The sequence below is a fragment of the Galleria mellonella genome, unplaced genomic scaffold (assembly GCF_026898425.1).
Source record: "Galleria mellonella isolate WM207_F2 unplaced genomic scaffold, CSIRO_AGI_GalMel_v1 utg213, whole genome shotgun sequence".
NCBI classification, from domain to species: domain Eukaryota; kingdom Metazoa; phylum Arthropoda; class Insecta; order Lepidoptera; family Pyralidae; genus Galleria; species Galleria mellonella.
The window spans coordinates 1,199,276-1,219,718 of NW_026442039.1; the positions used below are offsets into that span (position 1 = coordinate 1,199,276).

A 20,443-nucleotide genomic window follows, 5' to 3' on the forward strand; every position below is an offset into this window, starting at 1 on the left:
TGGATAGCCACAAAAAAGTAAACAGATAAACAATATGTAGAAGATGTATAAACAAACATAAATGTTAACTGTTAACAAGAGTAAATTCCCAACGGATTTCAGAAAATAGGAAGTCCCAAATTCAACTGTACCTATTTTGTATTTACATGTGTATATTATGCAATATCTACGTCGATGCTGTACTGATTTTGATGATTTATTCAAATTAGTAAAACAAATGAGGAACAAAATTAATTAATTTAAATAAAAAGGTATTCTCATTTGAAATAATATTTTTTGTAGACTTCAGTGCTGTGGTGTTTAGTAGATATATATTAAAAGGAATGAAGCAAGTCTGGTAATTAATTTCAACTATACTCAAAGAAAATATTATAAAAATTTATATTTATTTGGAAATGGTGAATATATTGGGTAATATATGCATAAAAAAACGAATTGAGAAAATTTTACAAAGACTAAGCTTTATTAAAAATAAATAGATGAGCTGAGTTATTAATTGCGTACAATAAAATTTATAGACTTAACAATTTCTCTCACATTAAAATAAATTCTACAGTTTGTAAATAGCATTGAATGGAAATCATTACATACATTTAGACAACTAACTGGGCTATTTATAGTCGAGAATGTAGGCTTCATTAAAATTTACATCATATAATGGCTACCACCTAATTTGAGCATTAATCCAGCGTCTTGTATAGAATAGTAATACTGTAAGTTTCAAGGTTTCGCCTATACTTCAATAGACCTTCTATGCTGAAGCATGGAGTTTTGGTATATACGTAAGAAGATGCTACACCAACTATTTTAATAACTGTAGAAAAATCTAGAATTTGTAAGTGTTCTAGATTTTCTGCCGTTTTGCTAATGTGAATTATAATAAAAGTATCTTCTATGTTCTAATCTAGAATATGTACTATTTGCGTATCAAATTCTGTTCAGCCATTTTAATAACAAATATTTTAGATCTTTATTATTAAAATGGCTGAACAGAGTTTTTTTTATAAAAAGAATTGTTATAAGAAACATATATTAAAAAAAAGGCTTTTACATAATAATAAAAGGATGACAAATGTAGTTTTATTAGCTCTCTCCTAATCAGACTTAATTATATTCAGTTAATATATTGAGGAAAATCTATAAGGAGAGTAAGAAACAAATTAGTTCTTTAAATATTATCATATCAAAATACGGATTTACTGCATAATAACGTAGATATAAATAGAATTAATGAAAAATACATACGTCCTTGAATTACAAAAGAATGTACTTCCGTTTGCAACGGAAGTTTATTATGAACTTATTCCAAAATATAAGAAAAAAGTAAAAAAATAATTATATTAAGAACGTTTTTTTTTACGTTTTAATAATTAAAGTCCGATATAAGTTATTCACCTCACCGAGATACCCAAGCAGACGACATTAAAATATAATAGAGGTATCAAAGCCTTTATGAGTGGCGATATCGCTCAAAAGACGTTTGATTACTATATGGAAGATAATGTAACGTAGTACTATGTCTATGATGATGACAATATAAATAAAATCTATTATTTTCTTTGCAATAAAGCGTGGGCCAACAAAAGTGATGAAAGTTTGTTGCTGAAATATAGCACTGTGACAGACGGACGGATAGACAAAATCGCACTATACGGTTTCCTATTTATCATTTTGGCATTTACCTATGCATGTATTATGCAAAATCCAGGTATTTGCCAAATTCTCTCATTAGAAGATCCTTGAACTATAAGGAAACAATCAAATAAAATTACCTAACATCGGACAATTTTAAAAGTTTGATTTCTAATTGAAAAATGACATACACTATACAGAAATGATACTCATAAAAATTGTTTGTGTTATCCTTTAAAAGCCGCGGGTATTCACAGTAACTTTATCATTGACGTCACGGCCACAAATTGCTCAACTTAATTGCAATGACTTTAACATCCGAAAAAAATACACGCTTTGTTGCCGAAAAAACATTGGAAAATTTTCAACCATCGCGAAAAAGTATTATTACTAGCCAAAGTAAGCGATGAGTCGACTCTTTTATACCAATTACCATCAATGTAGAAATATTGCGATAGAAAAAAAGTGTAGTTATAAACCACGTGGTGAACCGGTAAAATATGATTCTTTTATTTGAAATAGAACAGGCCGCTCCTTCCTTTCCCGTAGATGTCGTAAGAGTCGACTAAGGGAGGGGAAGGGGTGGGCATTATTATCCCTGTTAAAACATCTCTAAAAGCCTAATTGCGGTTACCAATCCGCCTGCCAAGTGTGGCACTAACTACTGGCAATACTCCCCTTATGAGGAAGGCTTTTGTTCAGCAATGGACAGTTAACGGCTGAAATTATAATAATAATATTTGCAATACTTATTTCTAGCTATATCTGTAACAACGTTCGCGTGATCGTGATATATTGATTGACAGGTATAAAGAATATATTCTCCATACTAAATATATATAATAATAATAGTACATAAATGGTAAAATAAACAATAAGAAACTAACTTTTACATTTATAATGTTACTAGCTTCCACGTAACCGAGATATGTTTACTAACTGGCCCAAAAAGCCTAATGCCTATATCCTTTACTATCCTATATAATATGTCTATACCAAATTTTATAGTGCTTGGTTAAACCGTTAAGGCAATTAAGGTAGAGGTAACAAACAAACTTGCTTTCACATGTACATTATTAGTAATAAAGATTTACTAAAATAAAGCATTGGAAGTTTAATATACAATAACAGTCATAATGTCTTTATCATATAAATAAAAACTTAGATAGACACATCCAATAAATGCCTTACTGCGTATTGCAAATGTTTGGATGTTTGTTACTCAATTAGTCATGAATGGTGGAACGGATTTAAATTATTTTCTGTACACTGCACAGATAGATTAACATTTCTTTAGCCTAATTCACACGGATAAAACTACAAAATATCAGCTAGTCTTAATATAAAAAATCCGGTATTACGATGTTCGTTCACATTTATCTCTGAATCTGTTCAAGCGATATTAATAAAATTTTGTTTGTTGCTTGCTCCAATTTCAGAATTATTTCGATAAAAAATCAGTTAATAACAATATGAATGAGACATGAAGTTTATATTATTAAGAAATTAAAGACATGAAATACATATTCACATCAATTGCAAGTATAAAAATTCGAGTTAGCTGCACGTTGAAATACACGTTAAAATTTTACTGACATACCTGTAATAAATTAATAAACCAATAGCCTACAGTCCACACGTTGTCCTCAAATATAAAATCTCTTCTTATTGATAGTTTGACAGAAATGATAATCAAACTATTAAAAACGTACCTACATAGACAAACATACCTATATAAAATACCCAAGTCATTGGAAAAGACGTTTCATTGAAACACAAAAAAGTGGACAGAATTAAGTCAAACGACTAAAAACCGGTTAGGTAATATTATAATAAAAGAAAAAAGTAGATACATTACATACGCGCCAAAAATAAAATCTAGAGATGACGTTAACTAACACCACTATAACGTTTTTTTATACTTTTTACTTAAGACGAAAATGCTCTGAAAATAGGTCCCCAAAATCTTTATTGGTCAATGATTAAATATTATTGTCAAGATTATATTACACGTGTTCATCACTCAAGGATAAGTCATCTGTAATAGCCATCGGAATGCCGCTACAGAGCGAGTTGTATAAAAATTTAAGTTACGATCGTGTTCACATTTACTCGATAAATGAGTATTAAAAACTTATCTACGCATCTAGCGCATAATCGTAATCTTTATACGATCCACGCTAGGCACTCTGTATTTATAAGGCACAACTAACGATAAAGTTAATTGTTATTCATTTTATATATGCATTCGTTCGTTCAAAAACTGCCCTGTAAAGAGGGTTCTCAGCTTTTTTATAATATTTTTAATTTAACTTATTTTCTATTAAACTTATTTTCTTTTTCTGTTGACCTTTTTTTATCGACCTAAAAATTTTTATGTGATACTAAATACACAACAATAAATTATTTAATCGATTCATTTTTATAATATCTTCACGTACTTTACTACAAATATAAACTAATAATTTCAGAAACTCAGATTTCCTTACAAAACAATTGCCGTAACCTTGAATACAGTTGTCTTTTTACAACTCATTGGACAACGTAGTACCTTATATGTAGTATCTATAGGGCAACCTAATACTTAGAATCTAAAATTATTTTTAACAAGAAACCCCTTTTCCAAAATACACTGATACCCCAGGCCTTTATCAGCCAAATTACTTTAAAAAAACTTATCTCTAGTTTTTTCCTATTAATACAAAATACTTACTAATTTAAAACTTTGCGATTCATTACATAAGTAAACTTGACATTATTTTCTCAACATAATTTAACAAAATAAACACAAATAAATTCAGTAAATATCAAGTGTAATTAATAATTATTAATACAAATTAAGTAAAAATAGTTAATAGGTAGTTATTAAAAAAAGAAAAACATTAAAATCGCAAAGATAGAAAAAAATAAAAAAATCATTGTTATGGAAGAACGTGACGACTTTCTATCAATCTAGCTAAATCTAGTTCAATATTGGTAAGTTATTTGACTTGCCGGATGTATCATCTTGTACAAACTTGTGCACGCTTATCGATTTGAGTTTTTTTAAATATACAACAAACTACTAAAATGTTAGTTATTCTCATAGAAAGTTGCTACAAGTAAAAAAACTAATATAGTATCTTAAAATTTTCAAATAAGTTCTTGTGTTCATTAATATGGGTTAATTTTTAGACCCCGTCGACCCTAAAATCAATTTTCATTTATGTCGACTCCTGGGAAACCGATTTTAAGACCCTAAGAGGTCGACATCGACTACTCTGGGAATGCCTGATCTAATACATAAAAGATTGTACCTAGCTGCGATCTTCTTCTTTCAATCTAATATGGTAGTGCAGAAAACATACTATAAATCGAGTTTAATTGATGCCACTTGACATTGGAGTAACAAACGTTTTGATTTGACCTTAGAATATGACATAGTTAATCTAAGATAATAATAGTATTCAAAGCAGTGCGTAACAAATGCGTATTACACAGGTTTGCTTCAATATAATCGTAAAATTGTTTGTCTGAACGAGATCGCGATGAATACAAACTGCCACTAATCATTCTACCGCATTTTTGTCCCTTAGTTTCTTTACTTATAAATTCATGAAGCAATTTTGATGAACTGATATGAATTATACGAATTGTTATTCCTTGGAGATATTTTATTAGGAAGGAGCAAGTGTGAGAAATGTAGAGCTAAATCTAGAAGTTTATGGATCTAGCATATTATTTAATTTATAGATTCTAATATAAATTAATGTACAAAAAAAATTAAAAAACAATAAATAAAATATTTTATAATGAATGAATTATCCCAATTAGTAGTATTAATAAGTGTATTACTGATAACACTCGAAGATTGACTACTACTAATACTACCAGAAGTTTCACAATTTTTCATCCAATCTCCAACAGTAATTTTTTTCACTTACGCTTTGCGACACGTGTATCACCTCTAAACGAGGCAACATCAAGCAAATTATTATATTGCTGCTCGGAACCTAGTGTTAACAGTTAGGCAGTTTTGATGTTAAATATTTTGTTCCTCGTATTTACATAATGTGCAATATGAAACTTAAAATACGAATCATCGCAAAAGTTGTGATTCCAACAGTGATAATGGAAAGTTTGTTTATTTCTTTTTGTTATCTTGATTACCAAATATCTATGACCAAAAACAGAAATTGAAATTTCAAGTGAAATAAAGTATTGTATGATCGCGACCTACCTCGAATGGGCGACCGTTTAGTAGCATGCAAATTAAGCGTCACTAAGTTGGTTCAGAGACTCCAAACTTGATTTAATTCATTAAAAGAGTCAATGAATCCCCATTCAAGATAATTACTTAAAATAGATTCTCTATGTCTTATTATTTTTTTAATATTGAATAATCTAACTCACTTATTTCTCAAGAGACTAAAAATATCAAATAATAGACAGAACAGCTAGAAATTTGAGACTTTCATATGGCGATAGAATTTAGAAAAAAAGTCCGTAGTCCGCGCAGAAACGAAACGTATAAGGAAACTATATTCTGGGATAACGAATATAATATTCATAGCTAACAATCCACCTGAAAAAAGTGATAACCAACGTATCGTTTTCATGTGATCTAGACAGCCATATAAAGTTGTCTCAGTTGTGCCTATCTCATTTTTACCTATATCTAATAACTGCTATTTGTTTAATAATTTTATTAAAATGTCTTTTCTTATTATTAAAATTATACTTTATAAATATCTAAATATTAACGGTCCACTAGCTCTATTCCGCCCCTTCGCCCGGATGACATAAAGTATTATATGTGGCAAGTTAGAATATAACCTACCCATGTAAAAATAGTCGATGTTAACATGGCGTGACCACTCCGTCAGAGAAGACATCTTCAGTAGCGGTCTAGCCAGAAGGATATTATATATATTCCTTAATATAATACTCTTCTATATAATATTCCTTGTAAATATTTTTACTCACACATTTTTATTCATTGGATTTTGAAGGAGCTTGACATGTTATCGTTGATGATCTATACCAAATTTCATTCAAATCTATTTAGTAATTTTTGCATAAAAGGGTAACAAACATTCATCCGTCCATCCGACATTACAAACTTTCGCATTTATAATGTTAGTAGGATATGACATAGGCGGGGGACATCTGGTGGTCAAAGTCCAATATATTGCCGAATGGCAACAAATAATGTTTGATAATCTCTTAAATAAATTATCTCACAATCTTAGGTATTTAAATCCGATTCGCGCTTAACCGGTTTTTTATGGTTCTGCGTCAGAATCGGAACGTTGATATAAGATCGAACATAATATAGACAATATCGCGTATGCAACGTCTGCCTGGAACTACCATCTTGTAATTAATAATAAGAATAATTTTTATTCAAGAAAGATACAGTTGCATAAGGTACAATTTACAATTTTTACAATTTACATTTACAATTAATTATAGGCATATATTATTACAAATTAATAAACATCATCAACCTAATTAAGTAACTTATCTATATGGAACTATGACGTGCTACATGCGTTAACAAATGGCATTACAGAAATTACTTTATAATTAATTCCATCAGACCTTCAATCTAGAACATTGAATTGAATCTTGTACTGTAGTCATAATAAGAATGTCTGTATTTATATACCTAGTCAGCATAAAATATACTACGCGTGCCGATTACGTAAAAGTCAATGAACCGGTAATGTATAAATGCTGAGTTTTCATTCTATTGCTAAGTGGAAGCAATGAACAATATATATACGCTATTTTGTAATGTATCTATATATTTATTTTAGTCTTAGAATAACCATTTAAATCAAAGACACGAAACATCTATTTATATGTGTCTACTATTAAATACAATATGTACACATTTCATTTGCAACATCTTAGAGGTCCATGCCATCAAGTAATTACTTATTAAGTAAGTGAAAAAATTCATTTTTTTCTTCCGTGAATATCAAGTTATCATTATATCTATATACGAATCAAGGACTATTTCGGGGACCGTTAAATTATGTTTGTAACTGAATGCGGATGTATACAAACTTGTAAACAAAATATGGACCTTGATTGCATTTTAATTAAAAACCTGTCAAATAACAGAATGCAGGGTGAAGATCGCGGAAAAAAGATAAATACCAACTTATTAATATTTACGAGCTTTTTTATGTAATTTAGAATGGCATAAAAACTGTTTGCCCACCTGATGTAAAGTCACATGTACGTCATCGAATACACTGGATGCGTGGATAGTCTGCATGGATATCAAAGAATATACTATGGCGCTTATGAATCCTCTCATTCATTGTTTGTTATTAAAGACTGTTCATTTATGCCATACACTATAATTTTACTATTATATTCTACCTTTCAAACCGAAACACAATGCAAGCACAGCTGATTCATAACAGAAACACGAATAGAACAAAGGAACACCTTGCAACAGGATTTTTTTTTTCAAAATATCCCCGTCGTAAAAAGCATTTATCCAAAAAACTCGTGATGGATTTCAGACTTATAACAGACTATTAGTCCCTCACAACGATGTGTCAATCAAATATTCAAGGTGATCAATTCATCAAGATCAAACAATCAAACAATCTAGGTCTGTCATAACAGAAAGCGGAAATAATGTGACTATTATCTTTACATTTCTCCATTAGATCCACTTTTATTATGCCATAACTGAAACAATGTATTCTATATACATCTTTATATATTTATAACAATGGAAGTTGGTTTAAAAATATTAAATATCAAAACAATTTATTATTCAATTCAAGTAATAGTTTGAGTAATATTGTAATATGAGTACAGGGAACCCATTGAAATGCTTAACGTTCACGTCCTGGGATGAAACTCCGTATATTTTCTGTATTCCTGATTTTACAGTAGCTTTCTCTATAAATGTCCATGGACGTCCAATGCAGTATCTTTCAACGCTCAACCTATATCAAGGGGATCGATGTTTCACTAAAATAAGATATGCCGAATTCATCATCATCTTCCTACCCTTATCCCAATCATTTGGGGTCGGTGTAATATGATTTTATCCATATTACAAAAAGATTTGGTTTTTAGTTTTACGACCGGCCACCTGCCTGACGTCAACCCTCTTTGGGAATTAATATGATATGCCGAATTAATATGATTAATTGATTTGAAACTTATAGAACTCTCTCTAGAAACTACGAGTATACTGTGTTCGCTCGCAAGAATTGTTCCGCTAGAAATGTGTCCATAAGTACCTGTTGTTAGCAACCTAATACAAATTAGAATTTATTATATTGGCAATATATAATAAAAGTACCCTCGCGCTTTCTCCTAAAAAATTCTGAACTTGTTGAACGTGTCTTGTCTTGTAATTTTTTTTTAGGAATAATAAATCTTGTGATTTAAAATCTGTATTATAGTTACATCATTTATTGTTATCGATTTCATAATAGAAATATTGAATACACACAAGTACTGTGCAAAATCGAGAAACAGAGGCAGGAGATAAATATTCAACATTCACTACACAAACATTCACTACCGCATGCTCGCTAAAAAGTCGCAAAAGCTTTCTCAGACACGCCAATTTATCATTAACCTCAAAGAAAATAAAACAATACCAAAACCCATTGACTAGTGTGAAAATAGTAATCTAAAAACCTATTCTTGAAGTGAAATCCTTGCCCAGGAGTGGGACTTTATGACGAGAATGATTAAACATTTTAAGCTAATTCCCTACCACGCAAATTGCAGAAACGTAAAAACAAGTATTAAATTAATTATTATAATAACGATTATATACGAGTATCATACACGAATTTTGTTAAAAAATTCCGACATAAGCAATTTAGAGTTTTTATACACTCTCAAGTTATACAAGCTACAAAAACAAATCTGCTATTTTTAGCTCCACTTGACCTTTCGCAAAAGTTTTTTTATTTATATCACGAAGCTGGCAAACATGCATACAGCCCGTCTGATAGCAAACGGTTACTATGCCCTTCGGACAGCTGCTACACTAGGGGTCAGGTACGCGTTGCCGACCCTAAAGAAACCTTAATATTTTTAAAAACTTCATACTCTTGTAGTTTCTAGGGAAAATCTCGGCAAGAAGCACATTCTACCTAAACGTTTGCGGGAGAAAATTCCTTTGAAACCGCACTGTACGTGACCATTTAGGTTCAAGCATGTGAGGATGAATTCTCTGTTTATGGCGAGTGGTGGGATGATAAAAGGTGGCTATGATCAGTTCAAACAATTTCTCGGAATACAATTCTTTATGCAAGCGCTAGAACACACATAGGGAGGCGACTTTGAACGAAGTCAAGAGGAACAAGCTGGTATCCAGGAGTTCCGGCTCACAGGAAAGAGCAGTACTACATAGGGGGCCGGACTTATGACTTGTACAATAATAGTCTTTGTCTCGGGGTGAAATACATTTCTTCTCTATTGAGCACCCCGAGCTTTTTGAATGCCCGTTTGACCCTATCTTTAAGATGACCCGAAAGTGCTAAAAATATTGACACCGAAATCCCTACACTTTTGGAGATGATAACGAATGTATTCTAAAGTTGTGAAGCCACAAAATGAGGCTTTTTTTAGTGGTGAACGTGCAAGCCTGTGTCTTAGATGGGTTAAATTGAACTCAGTTTAGTCGTCTTCAATCGAAGATTCTAATAAGAGTAATCTCGATTTTAGACAAAAGCTGTTGCGGTTAGTCTCCACTATGGAACGAGGAATATTCGCACGGCCTGTGTAATATGGATCCCTAGTACAATCATCCGCATAACAATGAATGTGGATCGTAGCCAGTAAATCACTGATATGTATAGGTAAAGTAGATTATTAAAAATAATATAATAAAGTAAGTTAATTAACGTTCAAACTAGTGTTAGTATTCATTAATAGGGCCCAGTTTTTTTTTTTTTTTTAACATTTAATATTAAGAAGAACTAAACAAAATTCTCAAAAAAAAGAATCTGTATCTGTACCGATGGCATTACATAAAAATTGATATGTACATACCGTGCACTGTGTTCGTTCATTACATTGTTTGGTGTTTGTCATAATTCCAAAATAATTGAAAAAAATATTTTTAAATATGTATAAAATTATATATCTATTAATATTGCTATTCAATCAAACAAGCTAAATAGTAGCATTTGCTCTTCTTATGGACGCCTATATATGTATATTATATATATTAAGCATACAGTCGGGCAGTGTTAAGGACACTGTGTTACAAGTGGGCCATTAAAGTGTATTAAAGAGGTGTCGTGACGTACAATTCATTCGATTTTTTGCACAGAACTGGTAGCCGCAGACTAAAACTTGCGAGGTAAGCAATATTTAACAGTCGGTTTTAAGTTAACTTTGCCATGTCCATTTATTCAAAAGTATGCAACTATGAAAAAATATATGACTTACTCGTATTTAAAATGTAACTACATTTAAATGAAAAATAACATCCGCTAATGAACTATTAAATCTTAGGAAGATTCAAAGCCCAATTAGGCCTTGTTCGTTTTATGTAGAAATTCCTCATATTGCTGCAACTATTTTATAGACAACTTGTTCATTTACTACGTAATCCACAAGTCTTCATGCGCGTTAAATATGATTATAAATGAATATTATTTGCGGAATAACCTTATCCGGACCCATAATATTCAAGAACAAATATAAAACAAACACTTAGGATATAAAACAAAGAAAAATGTCATATGGTTAACTTGGGCGAAAAATTGTATTTACGTATAAACATAGATAGATATATAATGTAACCTTTAGGAATATTTTCCGTTTATAATTTAAAAATAGATTCATATGATTCTTCATACTATATTAAATATACTATCAATTTTAACCTTTGAATTTAATTATAAGTAAATTCTAAACAAGTTACAAAAGAGCGCTCACACCTACTTCCTGCACTATATAATATATTACCTGCTTAATCTTTCGTATGACAAGCGTAATAGCTTTGTATATGATTATAATAATTTTTATAAAACACTTGACTTTTATGATAGTAAAGTTTTAAGCTAAATTTATTAAGCCAGAAGTTTCTCTGATAATACGAAAGCAAGCGGCTTGTTGCAACATCCACTAATAACCGAGTTGCAAGACTTGCAACACTCGTTCTGCACTCAGCGCAAACGCATTCCGGTCTTACTTTGAGAGGAAGTTCAATGCCGCAGGAACAACCTGTGAGTAAGTCCTTCCACTATAAAAATAACAAGCGCAAATGCAAATAATGCTATTGTTAAAGCAGCAACATAGACAAAGTGTTGCGTCGTCTGTAGTATCTCGATAGGAGAATAATCGTATTAGTATACGATAGTCATTATGACGAAATATAAATTATAGTTTATGATTGATTCACAGACTCAATGAAAACAATAAAAAAGATACGGTAAATGAGAAATATTAATACCATTTTGTTATTTTAACTCCTTTATTGTATCTAAAGAAAGAGAAAGAATTATTTAATTATTTTTTAATTGATTATTGTAAAGAAGTAAATCTATTAAAAAAATACAACAAAGTAAAGTAATGAAAAGAAAATATAAAATTGTTGTAAATTAGATATTCTTATTTGGGGTATAGTCATTTCTGATGACTTTATATAATTAAAGATTTTTAATCTTCTGAATTATAAATACAGAATGCAATTATATGCCTATATAAACTTTACATAAAGCAACTAGTACCCTTGACCTCCTGTCAAATGTTGTTTTGTAATAACAATAATAAAATAATTGCGAAAACATTTTGCGATAACCTCAAATAGGAGAAGTACAATAGAATAAGTGACGTAAGACGTCGCTGATTTTGGTACCTTTAAAAATATCGATACATAATTAAACTGTAACTGGACCGTATCTGTGCACATATCAACTGAACGAGTTTTGTTGGAATTGGATTTTATAATAATATCCCAGTCTTTGAATAAATTTACCATTTAATTAATTTACCAGAGGGAGACTTTGTACAAAAGTCGATTGCTTGGGTACCTCTGTCCCATTCGTGTTTCAACCGTGAAGCAGTTGTGTTTGCATGGCTGTGTTTCGGTTTGAAGGGTGGGATATGGCGTGAATTTACTGGGTACAGAGGAATAACACCTGAGTCCTCAGGAATGGCAACGCATGGGGGGTATCATGGGCGAAACAGTATACTCTGTTATGTCCATGGTACTGCTCATGTCTATAGGCGACGGTTACCACTTTCCATCAGGTGGGCCGTCAGCTTGTTTGCCATTCTAAGGTCTATAAAAAAAAAAAAAAAAAAAAAAAAAAAAATAAATGCATTGAATATTTTTACTACGGTAAAATGTCTTAATTTTATCTCATAAATAACAATTGTTTACTTTTTCTGATATATGTTGGTAAAGCTTTATTATTTTATATAATAACCTCTATCTACAACTCAGTAAAAAATCTATTTAAATTATGAAAATATTTTAATTTAGAACAAGGAAGTCTATATACGTGTAAATATAAATCATACATTCTAATAACAACGTCCAATTGAACTATGAAAGTACTTTAAGGTACCATGTATACTGGTCCTTCGAATGAAATATGACAATTTCAGTTACACTAGCAATTTTTCTCGAAGCCGAGGTAATATAGAAGCATCCACATGCATATATTTCCTACAGTATTTCCACCTCCTGCAGGGTCGCCCCACACAGCGCTTGTCTGCACGGGATAATAAATACCCTAACTGGAAAAGCATAAAATAGCCATAAAAAATATTATTTCATGACAGAATAAAATTTATTAATTTTCAAAATAACATGACAGTTTGTCACGAGAAACTGAAATAAATGGATACAAATGATTTAAAGAATTGTGATAATTTATCATATGAAATCACTTTAATTTTGTCCTAAATTTTAAGTACGAAACTGGTGTTTCAAGATAGTGAAAATCTACACACATATTTTAACAACTTTATTTGAGTATAAGTAAAATATTTTAATACTATTATACTATATATTCGAAAATTCCACCAATATGTTGATATTAATGACATTAACTAAAATTATAAACGTATACGATGCTGTGTAATATTTGATATGAATTATTATTTTCTTTATAAAAACAAAAAATATAAAATGAAAAAAAATGCTTCTGTTTTGTAGAACTCATTGTAAATCTGGATCAAAAGCAATTGAATTGAATCCTCGTACTCATGATTAAATTTGTAGAATATTTAACTTTTATTTATTCTAAAATAGCCTATGATATATATTTTATTATACAGTGCCTATTCAGTACATAGAAGTAGGTATCTGAAGCCTTCTCAGACAAGTTTATCACCGCACTCGACTAACTAGAATTATATACCTATTCCTACATATAAATTTATCCATGTATTGGGTTTTAAGCCGATTTTGTTTTATTCATGTCAACAACGCTATAATAATGGTAAAAAATATTCATTTATGTTTGTATGTGGTCTATCCACAACAAAAAAAAAAACTTAAGCCACTTAAGTAAAGTGGCAAAAAAATTTTTGTGAATAAATTTTAATTTCTTGATTTGAAATATTTCATTACTAATTGTTTGTTAACATAACTCGTTTCGGTAGTCCTATTTTACCTGTTTTATTTTATGAAACGAAAAAACTTTGAACTTTGTACTGACTTGTGTAAAATATGATTTGGCTCAAAGGTCCTCCAATCAAGTGTGAATTAACTTGGTATATATTCACTTCTCAAACAATAAAGCATTTTACTAAAGAATGCAGTAAATATAGTTCTACCAGATTGAGTTATGAGGTTGCCTGTTAGATGGCAAGAGTCAGAAATTCCTTTGAAATGGAAAACATTATCAGCAAAGCAGATACTATTCGTACATTTTCGAATCACATAAAATATATAATAAATCGGCTAAAACAATTTATTTAAACATAATTTTAATCAAATATTTACTTACTTTTTTAGTTTCATATATACATATATGTATATAAAACATTATTAAGGTTATTAAAAAAAAACCTGCCCGTTCTACTGGTGCACACTAGCAGCTTGGGATAAAGGAAGGATAGTCTAGCAGTGTGGTTAAAAAAACATTTAGCTTATAATAAATAATTCACCTGAAATTATCTGTGATTGTTTCCAGGATAAGGGTGGACAGCGTGTTGGTTAACCTAACAAGATATATTGCTAGCAATGAGGTCGTTAGATCATAACTAACAATTCCTTCTTCCTTTCCATTTTACTTGTTTCTACTACTACTACTATCAATATAAGAATTTTTTTAAATCTTCATTATCAACACATGCGGGTAGTTTGTTCTGAACGATAAAATAAGCATATTATAAACATAAAAAATATTATCTATAGTGTGAACGTATCAAGGATGCAAGAACTGTACAATAAGTATATATACTGTTAAATAGGTATTGATCGTGTCTATAGACGATGTTTACCTATTTGCATTGGAACGGTTTTGTTCATGCATTTAAAACAAGTATACTTTAATCTATAATGATGTGCCACCACGAGGTTACTATTGTAAATGACTACTTGTTTAACCTTCGTAGAAAAATTTTCCTCGAGTTTCCTAGTTTTCCGCCATTTACAATATAATTATCACCATTCATAATTGACTATGATATAATGCGCCATGGCGTAGTTGCAATGTCACCTCCTTAAATTTAAATATTTACTATCAGAGATATGCAATTGACCAACATACTTAAGAAATTCTCGAAAAAGTTGCAAGGAGTTCTTGATTTAAACACGTATTCCATTTTATATATTTCGTTAATATAATTTTTTATCCTAAAACATAGTCATTCAGCCAAATCATTATTTATTAAAATATAAACAGAGTGGTTTATTTCCTACGTTTTGCACGTACTAATCTACAATTAACGAAATTATAATATAATTTAACAATTTTTTTTTATATTATGTAAATAAGATAAACACCTATAATTTGTATTTAAAAAAAAACATTGTGTATTTATATAATAGTGGGTGGTCAGTTTTTATTACTATTCAATACGCATAGAAACCAATAGTATAGTAAGAAACTGCAATTATTAGCATCGTTATAATGTATTAATGCAACTGAACATTTTACATGGTTGAAAAATTATAAAATATTTTGTACCTAACTAACACTGCATGTTCAATTTGCAAGATAGCAGTTATTAATTAAAATATTCATCAGTATATTTTTGTTTATATTTTCATGCTAATCATGGGCCGTCATCATCATCATGACCGATAATTATGGTTTCGTCATAAGATAATAATATTCCGGATATTGCTTATTCTTGTGGTATCAAATAAGCGGAAAGAATCAATGGCAAGGAAATCTTAGCAATTATTCTTTAGCAGTTGTACCCGCAACATCATCCACGTGAAAACATCATACTAGAGATGATATCATAGTACATGTAGATATATAGTCTCCTTCGCAAGCACATGTAAGTAAAAGTTCATGGCATAATGATAAATTATCCCGTTATGGCGTGGAGGAATATCTAACACACTCATATTGTTTCACACTGTCACAATTATATTATTTATTATATAATAATATAATGCATTTTAATAGATCTGTGCACAAGAATAGCTTAGTCAATGTAATTTTAATGAACAAGTTTGTTCTTAAAATGTCTACTTAACTTATACTCTACTACTTTAAAACTATATGAATTTATAATTAGGTATATGTCTGATATTTATGTAATCAATTTTAAATAATAAAAAATAAACAAACTTAAGGAACTTGTTCTCATTTGTTATTTACTGTACGAATGACATCACATGCAAAAGTATCACGGTAAAATAATTTTAGGTACATGTATACCTATGAACGAAAAACTTAAGATTCTTATATTTTACATTTATCCTTATTTGCAATTCATATTTCACGATTTAAAAAAGTTGAATGAATCATTATGATATCTATTCAATATGTTTTCTGAACAAGATATCTTACAAAAATAAGGAAATTACCCTAATAACTCTAATACACAATTACCACTTACCAGTTAAAGATCCATGATCAGTGAGTAATTACAAACCAGTGAGGTTACTCTCGAAATAAATTACAATAGACCGATATTAGAATTGAGACGTTTTGCCCTCTCAAATTGCAATACTAGGCACATAACCGTTCCATATTGTTTTGTAACTTGCAAACCATTGTGAGCCGATATAGAATTCAGATATAATAACCTAATTACTAATTTTAGTTTCATACAAAATTAACATTAACAATAGTTTGATATCGATATTGGATTCAATAGTAGACCTACTGAACTGTCTAGAAATAATCATTAAAAATTTGTTGAAGGTTATGATTAAGAAGACTTTTAGAGACAGCTTTTTAGAGCTCTATTCAATAAAGCGATACCTAGCTCAAAAGTTAAGAGCATTGACCCCGGCCTAACATAAAAGATGCGGATTCTAACTCCGGCATCTTTGAGTTTTTTCAATAAAGCAGTAATTATTCGAATATGGTTTTTATATTTTAATATTAATCCAAAAAAATATCCACAAGCTTTTTGCTCGCTACTATGTATGCATTGATTTCAGAAGTAGGGCAACCAATTAAATAGACAAATTCTAGATGGAGTACCATGATAAAATATACACCAGATTAAAGTTTTTTAGAAGCACAACTTCAAAAAGGGTATATTAAAGTGTCTTCAGGGTCAGCAACGGAAACGTGACACCCCTGGTGTTGCAGGCGTCCATAGGCTACAGTGACCGTTTATGTAGTATAAAAAAAAAACTGATAACCACATTCAATTTAGTGTAGTAGTTTTTGTGTGATGCCAAAATAAACTAAACATACAGACGAACAAAATTTCTAAAAATTATTATTTTGGTATCTATAAGGAGTCTATTAGGACCCTTTATAATAATAATAATAAATAATTTTTATTCAAGTAAACTCAATAATATGCATTTTTGAATAGTAATTTTTTTATGTATCTACATGGGCGGCAGATTTCGAATGCAATATAGCTGAGAAGAACGGGCAAGAAACACAGCTGTTGCTTTTTTTAAATAAGAGTTAAGTGTACAACTAAAAATATGAGGAGATAAAATAACTGTCACAAACATCGTATTGATAAACACAAGTACAGTATCGAAAGAGCAAATAAGGGAGTTTAATAGTAGAGGGATGGGCAACAGCGCCCCTCTGAAAACGTCTTTAAAAGTCTAACTGCGGTTGCCAGCCCACCTGCTAAGTGTGACAACTACTAACAAAACTCTCCTTATGGTAAAGGCTTATGTTCAGCAGTAGAGAGTTGACGGTTAAAATGATACTGGTGATGATAGTACAGGAAAAGAAATTGAAAGTAGAAAAAATTCCTGCAAACTTAAAACTTGGCACGGCTATTCATTAGGGTAAGATAAAATTTTAATTCATTGCATAGTTTTAAAATAATTCAAACAAAAACTTTTTTTTTTTTTATTATTGAACCCTTGAATCCGACCCTTTTGACCCTTCGTTCAGAGGTGGACTTTTTACGAAGACTAAAATGGCGTTATAAAACTTAGTAAACAACCATGCTTAGTTTCAGGTTTGCAGCAATTTTCCTTACAACGATATTAGTTTAATGGTGCTGTTACTTCATTTTTATCTTAGAACGATATTAGTTTAATGATGCTATTTGATGCTATAAAAATTTAGATTATTTTGTAGAAAATAGTAATTAATGAAATGTACATTAGCAATACGATTTCAAATAACTTTTTATATAAAAAGATAATCATCATAATAATAATAATTCATATTGTACCTATATAGGTACCATATGAATGATTATTATTATTATCGTTGTGTATTACTTATTAATTAATTACATACCTGTTATTACATATAGAAAAAGACCTTGATAGCAGAATAACAATTTTTTTACACTGTCAAGTATTGACTAGCACTAATAAGATCGATCAAAATTTAATGATGGAATCCAAGAAATTTTAAATAATATTTTGAGGTCAAGTCCCTTAACAGTTAGGCTGATTAAGTTAAAAAAAAAATATCTTTTATGACACACTATTAAGAAGTATTTGATTTTTATTAAGCTTTTTTTTTATCTTTACCCATAAAAATAAGAACTGCCCTGATTATAAGTCTTTATAGTGGAATGCCTTGAACAATAAGAAATCAGACAATATCTGGCGACATAACACGATAAGCGTTTATTGAATTTATCAAACAGAGAACTAAACCCAGAACCACTGCGCTACGAAGGCCATTATTACCTCATTTTGATAGCTTATAACAAGTTCACATACTGTAGTAAAAAATAGTACAAATTCCATTATAGAAAACAATGATTGAAACGTGTTGGAGGAGTCAACTAGTTCGGGAGCAGTAGAATTAAAATTTACGTTCAATAGTGAACAATAAACATCTAAAATGATAATTATTATAATAATATTACTAGTATTACTTTTATTTGAGATAGGCACAGAATGTTTTAAGGTGGAATAATTATCCATATATTAATTAACTTACTCGTATACTTACATATGAAGTTGAAAAACTTATTACACATTGAATAGGTCATCCCTTCCTTTCCCATAGGTGTTGTAAGAAGCGACTAAGGTAATTTAATGTTCGAGGGATGGACAGCAGTGTCCCTGTTAAAACATCACCAAAAGCCTCAATGTGGTTGCCAACTCGTCTACCATATCTGGTAACTACTGCCAAAACCCCTCTTACAGATGAGGCCTATGCTTGGCATTGTACAGTTAACAGCTGATATGATGATAATGATGATGGTGATATTAAAACTGTGCACAAAACTTTTCCATAACATAACATTGCATACAAAACAGTTACGTCTCAAAATAAGCTTGAATACGTTATAAACGTTGTTTGTGAAGGTCTCTGAAGTCACTTTGAAAGTCATTATTAGATTGTTACTACAATTAACATAGGTAATCAAGTTCAATCAAATGTTAGCAAGTACTTGAAAAATAGATTTCAAATTTTGAAACATGACGATTTACTGCCAAAACAAATTTACCTAACTTGCTTCGACCGTAGATGCAAAAAACTTGTAAAAAAAATATTTTATGAATAGGTACCTTCAGTGTATTGAAAAATCCAACTAACTGTGGAATATTATAATCCTGAATTACTAATTAATTATTATACTAATTAGAAAAATGTTACATGTGGATAAAATTTCATATATAGACATTGAACTTGATTTTATTAATAAGGGTCATATTAGTGTCACCTGTCGTGAGGTCGTTGCAAAGATATTGGATTATTATTCTTGGGATCGTTGAGATCCAAGTTTGCATTGTATTATCCCTACATAGATGCACATACCAACGTTATAATAACACCAATATAAACAAACAATGAAGTTATTAAATCAATATGGCTGAATGGCTGGTTAAATTGATATATCTGCCTATAGTGTAATATAAGAACTATTAATAGATAAAATCCTACTAAGTAGTAGTCAACTAACATTGTTTTTATCATCATTTTATTATTAGTTACCATAACAAACCCAAGTAAGCCGTTTTTCATTTTCATAAGAATAAAACAGCAATATAGAACACAAGTATGGAATGTATAAAGCAAAGGTAATGATGAAGACCTTAACATTCGTTACGTTACTATAGTTTAGTGTAATTTACTGCATTACATTTAACTAAATGGGCAATTGATAAGCTTTTCCTTAGACTTTTATGTTTACAGAAACCTTATACAAAGGTCATTGTAACACCAAAATAGTTTATTGTCCGCCAACAAAGATTGAAGAAGAAGGCAAACCAAGTATATCTAATACCTTTGTT

The 20,443-nt window shown here is 30.2% G+C and overlaps 1 protein-coding gene across 1 annotated transcript in view; it reads right to left on the bottom strand.

The window, feature by feature from the left end:
* Positions 1–20,443, bottom strand: part of LOC113511591 (elongation of very long chain fatty acids protein AAEL008004) — a 46,403-nt gene that overhangs the window by 25,315 nt on the left and 645 nt on the right. The gene's annotated exons all lie outside the window — the stretch shown is intronic.